Below are 14,335 nucleotides of genomic sequence, written 5' to 3'. Positions count from 1 at the left end.
AGGAATAGCTGGACCATTGACATCATTGGCCGGTTGGATGGGTGTGGCCTGGGTCAGGGTTGGAAGACGCTGGTTAGCAGAAGCCAGATCCCGAAGAGCTGGCATATGATGCCAAAGAGTTTGAACTTTGTTCTGGAGGGTCTGGGAGTTGTAGAAAAGGGAGTGAGGTAATTCAGTTTTGTGTTTTAGAAACATCACTGTGATGACAGGGTGGAGGAGGTTGTATGGACACTAAGAAGAAAGAGGTGGGGAGGAAACAACTGCACCAGAGGAAGGGAAGCAGGAGCTTCTGAGCATCTGAACTAGGGCAGTGGCCCCAGACACTGACAGCACGAGATGGATTCCAGAGATAATAGGGAACTATAATCACTCGAACCTGGAGACCTGTTGGATATGGGGGTAAGGCAGAGGGTAGAGCCAGGGATGACTCAGAGATTTCTGGTTTGGGCAACTCAGAGGATTATGTTTCTATTCATCAAGATAGAGAATACAAGAGGAGAAGCTGGTTTGGGGGGAAGTTAATGAGTTTACCCTTGAACTTACTGCTTTTAAGTTGCCTGTAGAGTGACAATAGGTTGGGCCAACAGTTGGGTCCGGAGCCCAAGAAAGAAGATGTATCTGGGAGTCATTAGTGTGTGTGATAGTTAATGGCAACATGGATGGGATTGTCCTGGGAACACGCAGAGTGAGCAAGGCTGGCTTCATGGTGTGTGACCACACAGAGCCCTGTGCTCAGAAGGGCACCATGCTTGGTTTAATGCTCTGCTGTCGCCATCTTGGATCTCTTAATTTTCAAAGTAGGTGTCCCACGTTTTCATTTTGCACTGGGCCCTGCAAATTATGTAGCAATTTTTGCAGGTAAGAAGGACAAAGACAAAACCTTCTGAAGCACCAAGCTGAAAGGGGTGAGTGGTACAAGAGAAGCCTGTGCCAGGTGGGAGGAGATACAGGAGAGGTGGGTCGTGGAAGCAAAAGAAGCGAGGACCCCGGAGTGACCGTCATGCGGAGGAGTTCTTAACGACCTGTGAGGGGCTGGGAGCAGCAGCTGGCTCACACTGTTTGAGAACGAAAAGGACGAGGACATGTAGACAAAGAAAGTAGACAATACAGATTTCTAGTTTGGTGATACAGTGTGGAGAAAGATCCAGAATCAGAACACTTTTTACCTCTTCTCTTGCTGCTATTGTAGTTCAAACACTCATCAGCTCTTGTCTGGACCGCAGTGTTCTCCTAACTCCTCTCCCTGCTTCATCCTTGCCCTGGTTGTCACGGTAGTTGTGCTGAAACTTAAGTCAGAACATGCCACACTTTTGCCCAAACCCATCAAAGACTCCTCCTCTCAGAAGATTATCAAGTCTTTATTGTGGCCTGGGGTCAAGGACCTGCTGCTCATCTCCTGCCACTCTCCTCACTGGTCAGCTCCGGGCACACCAGGCTTCTTGAGTCCCTTCAACATTCTCAGCTTGCCACCAAGCTTTGCACTAACCAGTCCCTCAGCCTGGGATGCTCTTCCACCATGGACACCCCGAGTACCTCCATCTCTTCCTTGAGCTCGGCTCAAAAATCTCCTCTCACATATATACACTACCAAACGTAAAATAGATAGCTAGTGGGAAGTAGCCGCATAGCACAGGGGGATCAGCTCGGTGCTTTGTGACCACCTAGCGGGGTGGGATAGGGAGGGTGGGAGGGAAGGAGATGCAAGAGGGAAGAGATATGGGGACATATGTATATGTATAACTGATTCACTTTGTTATAAAGCAGAAACTGACACACCATTGTAAAGCAATTATACTCTAATAAAGATGTTAAAAAAAAAAAATCTCCTCTCAGTGAGATCACCCCTCGCCAGGCTGTCTGTCCCCTAGTCCCCCTGCCCTGCTTTATCTTCATCACAGCCCTTAGCATCACCTGATTTTGTGTTGTTATTTTTTCGCTTTTTTCTCTCCATCCCTTGGATAGTAGATGCTGAGCTTTGTTCACAGTTGATCTGTTTGGCCGGCCTTGTGGAAGAATGGCCGCTCTGGGGACAGCTGGAGCTTTATGGACCTGATTTCCCAAATCAAAAATTAAGGTATGTTGTCTAGTGATGGGGGATATTCATTTGTTTGTTTGTCTGTTTGTGTATATACCTCTTTGTTTCACAAAAGGATTTAAGGCAGCTTATAAAGATGCATAAAATTCAGTGAGATGACATAAATTAGAAGCAGGTGAGAAAGAAAAAAATGAAAAAGCAAGGGTAAAGCCATAAAATGGAGCCAAGGATGGGACTAATACAAAATAAACATACCATAAACTTTGATCCATTTGCTAGGGGTGGGCCACAAATTTGGCTCTAAAACTTCTAACAGCCAGTGCCAAGATGAAACACGATCAGCTGCACAATTCCCAGGATCCTCAAGATTAAAGCAAACTACTTGCCTAGGAGAAACACCAGCATTCCTGATGTACCAGAGAACAGAAAGAAATGTCTCCTTAATCTCTCCCCTCCGCCCCCAACACACACACACACACACACACACACACACACACACAAAGAGGACAACGGATAAGACAATGGGCAAAGCACTCAGAGGCGTCTTTGCAACAGGCACGCTGTCAGCTTTGTTTCTTACATTCGTCAGCGGGGCATAGGAGAGTCTGCCTAATGTGAAATGCAGTTATTTGAGGGGCTAGGGATGTGAGGTTCGGTACAGCTACACAAGTTCCTGATGATCTGACTTTGTCCAGCGGTAGATGTCAGAGCAAATGATGGAGGGTGTTGTCTGCAGATCCCTAAAATGCTTTTGAAGGAAAGTGTCTCTGGGCCAGATTCAGGCAGACAGTGGGGACTTTACGTTCTCATGACTGGCCTTCCCTGAAGCCCTTCCAGGTGACAAAATTTTGTATAAGACCCAGTGAGCCGCCAGATGTCAAACTGGGGAAGGTTGGACATCTTCTTGTGAAAATCAAAGAGGCCCAGAAAATAATGATGGACTCAATGAAATATGTTGCAAGTGACTTGAGCCTGGGAACATGTTAAAGCAGAGCCAGCTAAACATCAACCTGCTTTTTTTGTGTGTCAGTGAAGTCTACTGGATGCGTAGTTTTGAGAAGTCTCCTTCCTGCTAAACCTTCCAAGATAAACCATTCGTGAAGTGCAACCCAAGGAAGCTTGGAGGAGACCTGTGTGGGATGATTCACTGATGTTAAAAGGCCAGGGATAGCACCAAAAATAATGATTTTGCTAATAAAATATTTGATCTGAGGTCTTTCTTTCTGGCAACAATTAGATAGCAGGGCCAGATGTCTCCTGGGTCTGAATGCTGAAATCAAGCTGCCCCAGAAAATCTAGACTATGGGCTGCCAGGAGTTTGAACAGAGATGGGATGGCCCCTCCCCAGGCCTGGGCCACACCCTTGATAAGGATCCCAGTCACCTCCCAGCCTCCCCTGGATGTTGAAAGTTTCCAAGATATCAAAGTGCCCCCCTCCTCTGAGTTCCCGTGAAGGAAGGCACTAGGCAAATAAAAACCAAGCTCTGGGTGAAGAGTTCCAGGAAGACCTGAATGGCAGGGCAGGCTCCAAGCCTGCCAGACCTCCACACCCCTCAGAGCCCCAGCTCCCAAAACCAAGCTCTCAGCTCTGGGACCAGGTCAAAGAAACGGGTTGGCAGTCCTTCTAGCGTCTTCACTAAATCTTTCTTGACACGATTAAAACATTCTGTCAAATCCACAAATATTGAGCACATTCACCAGCCTAAGTCTGATGTATCTGGAGCCCTAGGAAGCCCCGGGCTCACTCATGGCCACCTTTCAGCTTCCTGGCTCTGCCAGAGCCGCCTTTCAACCTCCAATGCCTTGTGCAGAATCGGCCCCTATGGGGGCTCGGCCCTCCCCCTCTCAGCTATCCCTCCAGCCCCCTCTGTCCTCTGGGTTTGACCTGACAGCACTCTCTCCACCTTCTCACTCTTTCGCTGGCATTTTGGGGTTAGTCATAATAGCCCCTTACTGGCAGGGCAGGAGATCTCCTGATCTGCCCCACAACCACAAGGAGGTGGGTGATTGGAGGCTAATTGTTATCTCAATTTTGCAAATAATCAGGCTCAAAAATCATCCCATGGTTTTCTCACAGCTATGCTACAAGTGAGTGTTCAGGTGGGCGACAGAGCTCAAAACTCCAGGCTCCCAGCCTGCAACTCACCACCCCCACCCAAAGCCAGCCGCCTTTCAGGACAGGTCAGCCTCCCTCAGGGCCACTGGAGCGCACAGTGGACAGGGGTGTGTGAGGGCGGCCAAGGCAAGAGGGCGGGCTAGGGCGGTCTTTGGGACACGATTGCCACCACATCTCCTGTTTCACTTCATGGTGCCAGGGAATGACCCAGCCAGAGGCAACTCAAGAGTTTTCCTATTGCAACCCTTCACTTTACAGCTGGGAGCACTGAGGCTCAGAGAGGTGGGGGGGAAACAAGCTGAGTGTTCCTACGCAGAGCGTCCATGCCTCGATCAGAGCCGGGCAAAGTGCAAGACTCGGTCAGAATCGGGGGATGATGGGGATTCTCACTCACACACACATACCCCCCTCCACCTCCCACGTGTCCGTGCCTCCCTGTATGAGTCCTGGCTACTAGGTCTTCCGGGAAGAGTGTAGGGCTGGACATCAATTCCTTCCAGCCTGGACAGCTGACCCTCTGGATGGCCTTGGCCCTGACCTTTAACCTTTGAGAGCCTATTCTCAGCCTTTACCATAAAAGAGTTGACCTGAATGAGTCCTAGGTCCTTCTGGCCTCAGTGTTCGTCATACGAGTCCAGAACTTCCGTTAGGAAAGTAGTAATGTACTCGGAGATACGAGATGCGGCTGAGTGAGGTAGACCCCATGCGGGTCTGAAGGAACAGGTTAAGCATCGGATCGCAGTGGGAGGTGGGGGCAGGAAGGCTGCCTGGAAGAGGGCGGGAGGAGGAAGGACCCTGAGGGGAGAGAGGAGCAGGGGCCCTGGGCCAGGGAGAAGCCTGCGAGCGGGCCGAGGCCCGTGCGGGGCTCCACGCGGCTGCAGCCCAGGCCAAGGCCCCGGAGTCCTCGAATGGCCAGTCCCTTCTTCCTCCAGATGGAGACGCCGAGGCCCACCTTTAACTTGTATCAACCCGGAATGGCTCTTGCCGGACATTTTTACAGGCAGGGTCTGGTCGTTGCTTCACAATCTACCTGTGCAATTGGGGTTGAGAGCCCCGGTTTGCAGGCCAGAAGACGGAGGCCAGAAAAGTGAAGTCAGGGCAGAACCGGGACAGAAGCTGGGATGGCAGGGCCTGGGCCAGTGCTGTCCCCACTGCGTGGCCTTGGCCCCAGCACACCCCCATCGTGACCAGACCCCCATGTCTCGGACTTGATGAATGCAAGCGCTTAGCTCGCAAAGAGAGGCTTGGAATCTAAGACGACTTCCGGTCAGAAAACCAGAAGTGTTCTGCCCCAAATGTCCACATTTTGTGTTCAGTACTAAACGCACCCCCACGCTAATCTTTTCATTCATTTCACTCATGAAAACCCCACTTGTAATGAGTTCCGTTTGTGCACCAGGCTCTGGGTTACATTGCAATTTTACAGTTTCTCTAGGGCACAGGCATTAAAACTATCTTGCATGTTATTATTATGTTGCACTCAAGCATCACTGGAATGTCTAAACATTCCCAAAACCCTTGCATGAACCCCCAAAACCCTCAGGAAAAGCTGTGCCCTCGTCTCCTCACATCAGGGCGGGGAGCGGAGCCTGTGGGAGCTGGGAAAGGGATGGAGAGCGGGAGCCTGAGAGACCCGGAAAAGCAAGGAGGTAGTCGCGGGAGGAGTCCCCTGCCATCATTACAGAGGATCTTAATTAAGATCCCGGGAATAGAGACAGCTGCTGTGGGAACCAGATCCCTCAGGGATGGCGAGGCTGCCCAGAGGTCCTGAGTGCCCAGAGGTCCTGATTTCCCACCTGTCATTAGGGAGTGGGAAATCGCCCCACAACAAAGCCAGCCAGGAAGGAATGTGACAGATGCCATTCACCTTAAACACAGTGATGAAGATAAATGTCAGAGTCTGCCAACCATTGTGTGTGAAAACTGAGGGGAAGGAGATTCCCCAGAGAGAGGCGAGGTGTGTCCAGCCAGGACGCAAAGAGAGACGCCTGGGTCTGGGAGCGGAGTCTTGCCTCAGGGTGGCGCTCTTGTCCCGGATGCACCTCTCCTGGTCTTTTTTGACTTTTGGGCCACCCCTTTCTCCCCCACTATCCCAGCACCCTGCCCAGTTACCTAACGTGGTTCCTTCGCTCCCTGCAGCTGCCGAGTCAGAGCCGTGGCAGGAGAAGCAGAGGTCAGAGCTCGGCCACCCCAGAGGCTGACACTGGGTCAAGGTCGTTTCCTGTCTTGGACCCCCTCATTTCTCTCTTCTGGAAGGCAGTTTATTTTCTCTCTTTTCCATTTGTAGATAATATCAGACAAAAAAAGTAACCTCTGAGCCAGGGGGGCTCCACTCCAGCATAATCCAGAGTGTGGGGAACCATGGCAGGTTGGCATTTCAGGCTCAGGACTTTGCCGGTGCCTGCCTGGAAAACGGATACTGGGGGCCAACTGGCCAGTCTTTGCCTTGGCGGTGTGCTGATGTTAGATGGGAGTCTGGCGGGGGTTGGGCAGGGGGGTGTTGAGCAGAAGCCGCTTTGTGCCAAGGCTGGGTCTCCACACTCCTCTGCTGATGTGTGAGGATGGTCGGTCCAGGCGCCTGTGTGAGCCTGCCTTAAGAGAAGGCCGAGGAACAGTGGCACAGAGACCGAGAGACAGCAACAGGGGCAAAGGGAGATCCAAAGAGCATCAGGGCTGCAGGACGAGGGTGCACCAGCTGCAAAGCAGTCTTTACTGAGACACTGGTGCTTCCCAGATAGCTATCTCTTGGCACTTGACCTCCAAATCCAACACTGAGGGAGGCCAGCCTGTCCTCTCCTGCCCCGGCCCTTAACTTTGAATCCTGTACGCATCTCACGGCACGTTCAAAGTGAGGTCCGATGACTCTTCCCCTCCTTTCAGAAGCAGCTGTGGCCAGGGCTCCATTACAGCCTTGTGCAGGGGAAGATCCACCTCCCCAAGGGCGGGATTGCGGGTCTGTTTCTTGGCTTCTGAAGAAATTTTGTGATGTCCTGTCACTTCATCCTGGCCACAGACTTCAGCTGTCACAGAGGCATAGGGTGGGAGGGTGGTATAGGCTCTGATGAACCTTTGGCTTATCTCATATCAATGCCAAGGGCCAGAGGAACTCAGAGAGGGAGAGCGTGGTATGGACAAAAGGGGTCAGAGAAGGCTTCCTGGGGAAGGTGACATGTGAGCAAGCTGTGAAGGATGGATAGGAGTCAGCACAGAGAGAAGAGAACACCCTTTGCAGTGGCACCTGTGTGGACGGTGAACTGATGTTTGGGAGAACATACCTTCCTTGCGTCATAGGTGATGGAGGGAAAGTCATGGTGACAGAACATCTGTGTTCTGTGTTCCCTTGCAGTCAGAGGCTGCTCTGGGGTGAGGGGTGGATACAGTGAGGATTTGTACAGAAAGCCTTTATGGGCACTCCATTTGGGTGTCTAAGTGGCTACTCTTGTTCTAAGGGCTGGATCCAAGGAACTGGGGCCACAGGTATTGGGCTAGCAGGCTGCCATGCCCAGGAACTACACTGGCATCATCCCCACCTTTTGGACTCTGGTTACTGGGATACCTCGTAGCCTGGGAAACTGGGCCTTCCTCCTTCTCTACATGAAGCACGAGGGAGGCAGAGAGGTGTGGTTTGGCTGTAGCATGCAGGCTAGAAGTCTGACCTAAGGGGAACTGCCTGACAGGGGAAGCCTGAAGCTCACTGAGAGTTAAGGATGGTCTCAGAGGCTTTAACGAGATCCTTGTCTGCTGGTGGCTGGTAGCCCGCTCCACACCTGTGAATCACGGAGCCCTGGTTCTGGGGAGTGGGACTTGGAAAGGTCAGAGTTTAGCTCCTCCACTTTTACAATAATAAAAATAAGGATGATTACTACCACAGCTGACAGTCCATGGTCCAGGCACTGCTCTAAATGTTCTTCCTGCATTAACTCATTTCATCTCCTCACAATCCTATGACGTACGTGTTTTATCCCCATTATACAGTTGAAGAAACTAAGCAGCAAAGGCAAATAACTTGCCCAAGTGGCAGGATCAGAGTTTGAACCCTTGTTCCTAAGCTCTCTACACACCTGCCCATCTTCAGATATCCTCCATTCAATCTCAACAGCATTTCCCAGAAGCCCATTCTGTGCCCAGGTCTGTGCAGTCAAACAAGAGAACAGAACATAATGTGAAAACATCCGTGGTGCCACACAGCATCTAAGTGCTGAAGCGATGAAGTCTGGCGTGGAAGAAGATCAAGGGGCCATTTTCCCAAATTCTAAACGTGGCCCAGCGCATAACAAAGGGTTGAACATTGAATCAAGGTTCACAGGAAAGCCCGGGATGTGTGTTTCCACTAGGCTCCCAGGGAAGGTTGTGGTTACTCAGCAAGGCCAATATCTTGGGACCAAAGACCCCAGAGGGGCCTTTATGAAGGACTGAGGAGGGGGCCTGGCCAGGCCTGAGGGCTGGGAAGAGGCCACACATAGGGCAGGCAGCTTCGAACCAGAGCAGAGGCAGGAGCAAAGTGGAGGTGACCACCATCATCTTCCGGACCAAGTGACCATGAATGTGGCCACCTCCTCCGCATAGGAATTAGTGGGGCGAGGGGGCCCCCACGGTCCCATGGTCTCAGGTTGGCACACACTAGGCCATGCTCTTGTCATCTCACCATCTCAGACCATCGTAAAAGAAAACAGACAGAGGACCAAGAGCCTTAAATAAATGTGCGGTCTGGACAACATCTATACATGAATCATTGGCTCTCTGATTTCCAGCCCACCCTTTGGCTGCTGGCCCTGCGAAGTGGTCACTGGTAGAGCCTTACAGAGATGCTCAGAGCCCAACAAAGATGTAAGTCAGAGTTGTGTTAACCCTTCCATCCTCAGGACACAACTGTCAACTCTCCAAGTGTAAGCACACTTGAGGAGAAGAGGAAAGTAAATCAGCCATGCATCTGTGGTCACTCCCGCAGCAAACAGTCAACTACCAACACACTCCAAGTTTGTGTGCGAGGCAACAGGGGCAACCCGGCCAGTATAATGGACCAGGCTTCCTGGCAGAGGACTCTAGAACCTACTTGACAAGTGGAATTTCCACTCCCATCCGGAGAGAATGGCGCACACAGGCATGATAAGCTCACCTCGTTTTAACAATCCCAAAGTTTTCCCAGCTCAGAAATAACAGCTGGGCAAATCCCCAGCTGGGTGAGTGCGGGCAAGAGGGTGTTTGTGGTGGGTGGAGGCCCTGTCCTTTCCCTGGTAGAGAAAGCCTTTTATGACCTCACAGGATGAAAGGAACCAACGCAGGCCCGCTGAGCTGTTATTATAACAATTATCAAGACCTATCATCTCCCTTTGGAAAACGTTCCCTTTCAAGTTGCAGTGCCCTCGTGTACCCTGGCTCACCACTGCTCACAATCATCACCAGGTGCCCAGGGCAACTTATTAATAATGCTTTCTTCCTGACATGGATAGACGTGATCTGTTTAAAGGGGCATAGCTTTGCCAGGAGCTCATTAAAGCCACTGCAAGGTGGTAGGGAGGGAGGTGTGAGTATTCTCGTTGCTACATCCTGAAATAGCCTCCCCACCTCGTGTTCCGCCCTCCCCGCTCCCCCGGGCCTGGGGACTAAGTATGCCCATGTCTGTCTCTTGGGGGGTGTGTGTGGCTTTGATCCTGCTCAGCCCCCCGGCTCGCGAGCCCAGGATGGGGAAGCGAGGAAGACAAGAGGAATGTTTTCCCTCTTTTTTCCCCTTCTGGGTGACTCACCCCTACCATACCCCAGCTGCAGAAGCCTCCAAATATTTGGGTTTGGGGCCCCAGGGCAGGCATGGACCCTATTCCTTCTAGAAGTTGACTCAAGACCAGATTTCTCCTATCTGGTCTCTTTTTCCTGGATCCAGGCTCTTGGAAGGAGGCCTTCTTCTCACCCACCACCTCCCCCCACCCAGCCCCCATCTGACTGTTCCCACTGCCATGGGCCAGTGACAAAAAAAAAAAAAAAAAAAAAACAGTGACACTGGATTCTTGAGGAAATAATGTCAAACCTGCAGGAACTGAGAAACATCTTTTACAGCTTCCTCATCTTACAGATGGGCACACAGCAGGGGAGTGGCAGAGATGAAGTAGAATCTAGCTTTTCCATTTGGGCACAGCAAAGGACGGTTGGACTCTTGTGTAATTGCTTGGGAGGCGTTCAGGCTTCACTTAAAAATGTTTTCGAAATGGGACACTTTTTAGAAATGCCCTTTTTAAAAAAAAAAATTTATTTATTTATTTATGGCTGTGTTGGGTCTTCGTTTCTGTGCGAGGGCTTTCTCTAGTTGTGGCGAGCGGGGGCCACTCTTCATCGCGGTGCGCGGGCCTCTCACTATCGCGGCCTCTCTTGTTGCGGAGCACAGGCTCCAGACGCGCAGGCTCAGTAATTGTGGCTCACGGGCCCAGCCGCTCCACGGCATGTGGGATCTTCCCAGACCAGGGCTCGAACCCGTGTCCCCTGCATTGGCAGGCGGATTCTCAACCACTGCGCCACCAGGGAAGCCCAGAAATGTCCTTTTTTAAAGCAAAAATGTCTTGAGCCCCTTCAGTTGCTAAGCCTCACACAAACACTATGAGATGGGTCTGAACATTATTCCCAGTTTAAAGATGAGAAGACCAAGCCCCAGAGAGTCACATGGTCAAGGTTACACAGAAAGTGGCGACGCTGGAACACAAACCCAGTGGGCCCCAGGCCTCCTTCCCTAGCACCATGGCTCCCAATCCTTCACGTCCCAGCGGCAAACGCTTTCAAGAAGAATTCCCACATCTCAATCTGCCTTCTCCCTAGGAACTGCATTGCTCTCTGTCATACCCAGAAGCACTCCCGGCAGCCCTCAGGTAGCCCGTCCCCTGGACGTGAGCTCCAGAGGACAGGCGGGGCCAACCGTCTCCCAGAGAGCAGACCTGATCCAACAAGGCACGCAAAAGCAGTCTTTCTGTATCACCAGGCCCAGGTTCCCACCCTACAGGGTCCTTTCTAACTCACCTCACTCACCATCTGGGTCGCGATCACTTTAAACTTTTTTTAAAAGGTCAATTCTGTCCTCAAAGAGAGCAGGAGATTTCCCTTAGGGACACATGCCAAAGAACATACCACAGGCTCTCTTGGGTTTCTGAGCAAAATTTGTCTCCTCTGCTGGGCTCCCCTGGCTCCTCCGAAAGTCCAAGACCCAAGGCCTCCATCCAGGCCCTTGGTCTCCTTTCATTAGATTCTAGAAGCTTCTGTCTCTCTCAAGTGTAGAGGAGGCTCCCATCTCAGGTCTGGGGGTGATGGGGGGGCAGCGGGAGACAGGACCGTGAGATGGGAGGTGCAGAACAGGGCTGAAAGGTGTTCACACTCACGGAGACAGCTCCCAGGCATGGGGAGGCAGGAAGGGAGAGGCAGGGGAAAGAGAGGAGACTGCAGAGAGGGGAGGAGAAGGCCGGAGGCGAGGAAAAGAACAGCAGGCGGGAGGGTCCGGGGTCCCAGGGAGGGACCATGTTGTGCTGTGTGAGGGGAGGGGGCCCTGGTCTCCTGCACCTGGGGCTGCAGGGGTGTCCTTGGGAATGGCACCCCCAGGTGAGGCCTGGGCCAAGCAAGTCAGAGAGGGGGTGAGGAGAGAGAAGTGGGGAGGAAGCCAGGACACAGGAAAAGGAAGCAGGGCACACAGGGAGGGAAGGGGGCGAGCGGGGGAGGCTGTGTGGGGCTGGGCCCTCATGCCACCCTTGGGAAAGGGCCCTTCCTTCCTCCAGGCTCAGACTTGCCCCAACTCGCGGGGCCAGCAAGGGAGACCCTGGGAGACACAGCCCCCCTGCTTAACAGTCCGGGACAAAGGCAGGCTGCGTCCACGGTGCCCAGAAATCCAAGCTCAGAGCTCTCTGCTCCCACAGGGCACACATCTCCGGGCGGGAACAGGAGATGGGAAGGCCGAGGCTCCAGGAGGCACAACTTCCTGCCTCTCGGTGGCAAGGTGCTTAGAACGGGGCCTGGGCACACGGCCGATGCTCAATGGGTGTCAGCTCCGGTGGCTGTTATTACAAAGCCGGCCTCCTCTGCTGCATCTGGAGCCTTCCCAGGCTGTGCCGTCTCCACACTTTCCCGGCCCAGACCCTGGCCCTCGCTCCAGGGGGCTGGGCATCTAGGAAAACCCGCCAGGGCACCAGCCAAGAGAGGTGGGAGGACAGATGGTGGGCTCCAGTTCCCCTGAGCATAGCCTGCCTGTGGGCTGCAGGGGGTTTGAAGGCAGGTGAGGCACTCTTTTGCCCAGGACCCAAAATGCACAAGACTCTTTAGGACTCAGATGCCTCCTGGGCCAGGCCAGGACCTGTGATACAAGGGAAAATCACAGGGCGTTGGGGGAAGGCCGGTGTCCTTGAGACCCACCCTCGTGGAGTGCGATGTCGGCTCCCATTCCTCCCAATGGAGCCAGTGAAGCCAGCACTGGAACCTTAGGGAGGCAGGAATAAGGAGCACCCGGGGCTGCGTTTACCTTTCTCTTGGGAAGGAAGGAAGGATGGGGTGAAAAGGCACAGACTTGGAGTGCAGGCCCAGAACCGACACTCTTCCTGGCCATGTGAACTTGGGTAAGTTACTTAACTTCCCCAAGTCTGAGTTTCATCCTCTGTAAAACGGATAGGCTGATACACTCCTGGAGGCATTAAAGAAGGAACCTGGATGCCAGCACCTGGCAGCTGTGGGTGCTCAACAAACACTGGTTGCTTCCTCTTCCCTGAAGGGGGACTGAGGGCCTCCCTTCCCCTAGTTAATGGTGGGCGTGTTGATCAATGGTGACCTTGAGAGGCTGTGTTGAGGGCTGTCCCACTTGCAAGAGACTCAGTTAGGCAACCGGGCACCTGGATGTTCCTGAAGCTGGACGTCAGGCTGACCTTGGCCCTGCCCACAGACAGAAGGGCACAGACCATCCAGGACACCAGAGGCAGCACGTGATGGATGCAAAGCAAAGGACAGCCAGGCCTGTCTTGCTCCCCACTGTCCGCCAACACTAACACAGCCCCCAGGCTGAGGAGGTCAACACAGAGAGCCTTGTGGGCTGGGGTGGAAGAGGAGTTTGAGCGCAGGACTCCCTTGAAATGCAAGTTGTAAAATGTCAACATAATTATGAAAATGCAAACACAGGAACATTTGAGTATGGGAACTAATGATTTTTAATGATGATAACCAGCTTGGTTAAATCAAATTATTAGCTTTGACAATTGATGGCAGACAGGAACTTTCAGCTCGGTGCTGTGTGACCACCTAGAGGGGCGGGGTAGGGAGGGTGGGAGGGAGTCGCAAGAGGGAGGAGATATGGGGATACATGCTTACGTATAGCTGATTCACTTTGTTATAAAGCAGAAACTAACACACCATTGTAAAGCAGTTATCCTCCAATAAAGATGTTAAAACAAACAAAAACAAAAACAGGAACTTAATGAATTTGCTGATTGGTCTTGCCTGCTAAAAAGATACTACAGTCATTGGTCTAACCTAGATACATGTATCTGGGCGCTTGGACAATGCCCCCAACACACACACACACACACACACACACACACACACACACACACACACACACACATACACACAGCTCCCCTGCCAGAGAGTATATCTCTCCCATCAGCTCAGAGGATCCTATAGGGTGGGGTTCTTCTCCCTCCATTACTTCTTGTGTTTTCGTTTCTGCTCTGATACACTCTGTGCATGATTGCTGCTCAGGAGACAGTCCCTGGGGAATACAGGATTGCAGGGACAGAGTCAGGGAGAGGAAGAACATTAAGAATTGGAGTCCTGCATCCAACACTTTTGCACACATGATCTCTTTTGACCCCAAAGGGACTCTTCTTACTATTATTCCCATTTTATAGCTTAGGAAACTAAGGCACAGTGGGAGAGGTGGGTTGGTGGTGGTGGTTCACACAGCTGGTGGTAAGGGTTGAGCCAGGCTGGGAACCAAGTTCTGTTGATGGCATCGTCCCTTGTCTTCTCTTACTGTGGAAGGGACTTGGGGCCAGGAAGAGGCCCTCTTCAGCTGGGGGGAGCAGAGAAAAAAATCTCCCCGAATAAGGAGCTGGGAACCCACTGGTACAGGAAAAGGTATTTAGGGGCCATTCAGGAATGGGGAGCCAGACCTCAGGGCTCATTGCTGGGATTCTCTGTGAGCCGGAAGATGGAAACAAGGCCTCCCATCTCCA

This window comes from Balaenoptera musculus, chromosome 13 (genome assembly GCF_009873245.2).
Source record: "Balaenoptera musculus isolate JJ_BM4_2016_0621 chromosome 13, mBalMus1.pri.v3, whole genome shotgun sequence".
NCBI lineage: Eukaryota > Metazoa > Chordata > Mammalia > Artiodactyla > Balaenopteridae > Balaenoptera > Balaenoptera musculus.
Note: the sequence above shows the minus strand (reverse complement) of the source record.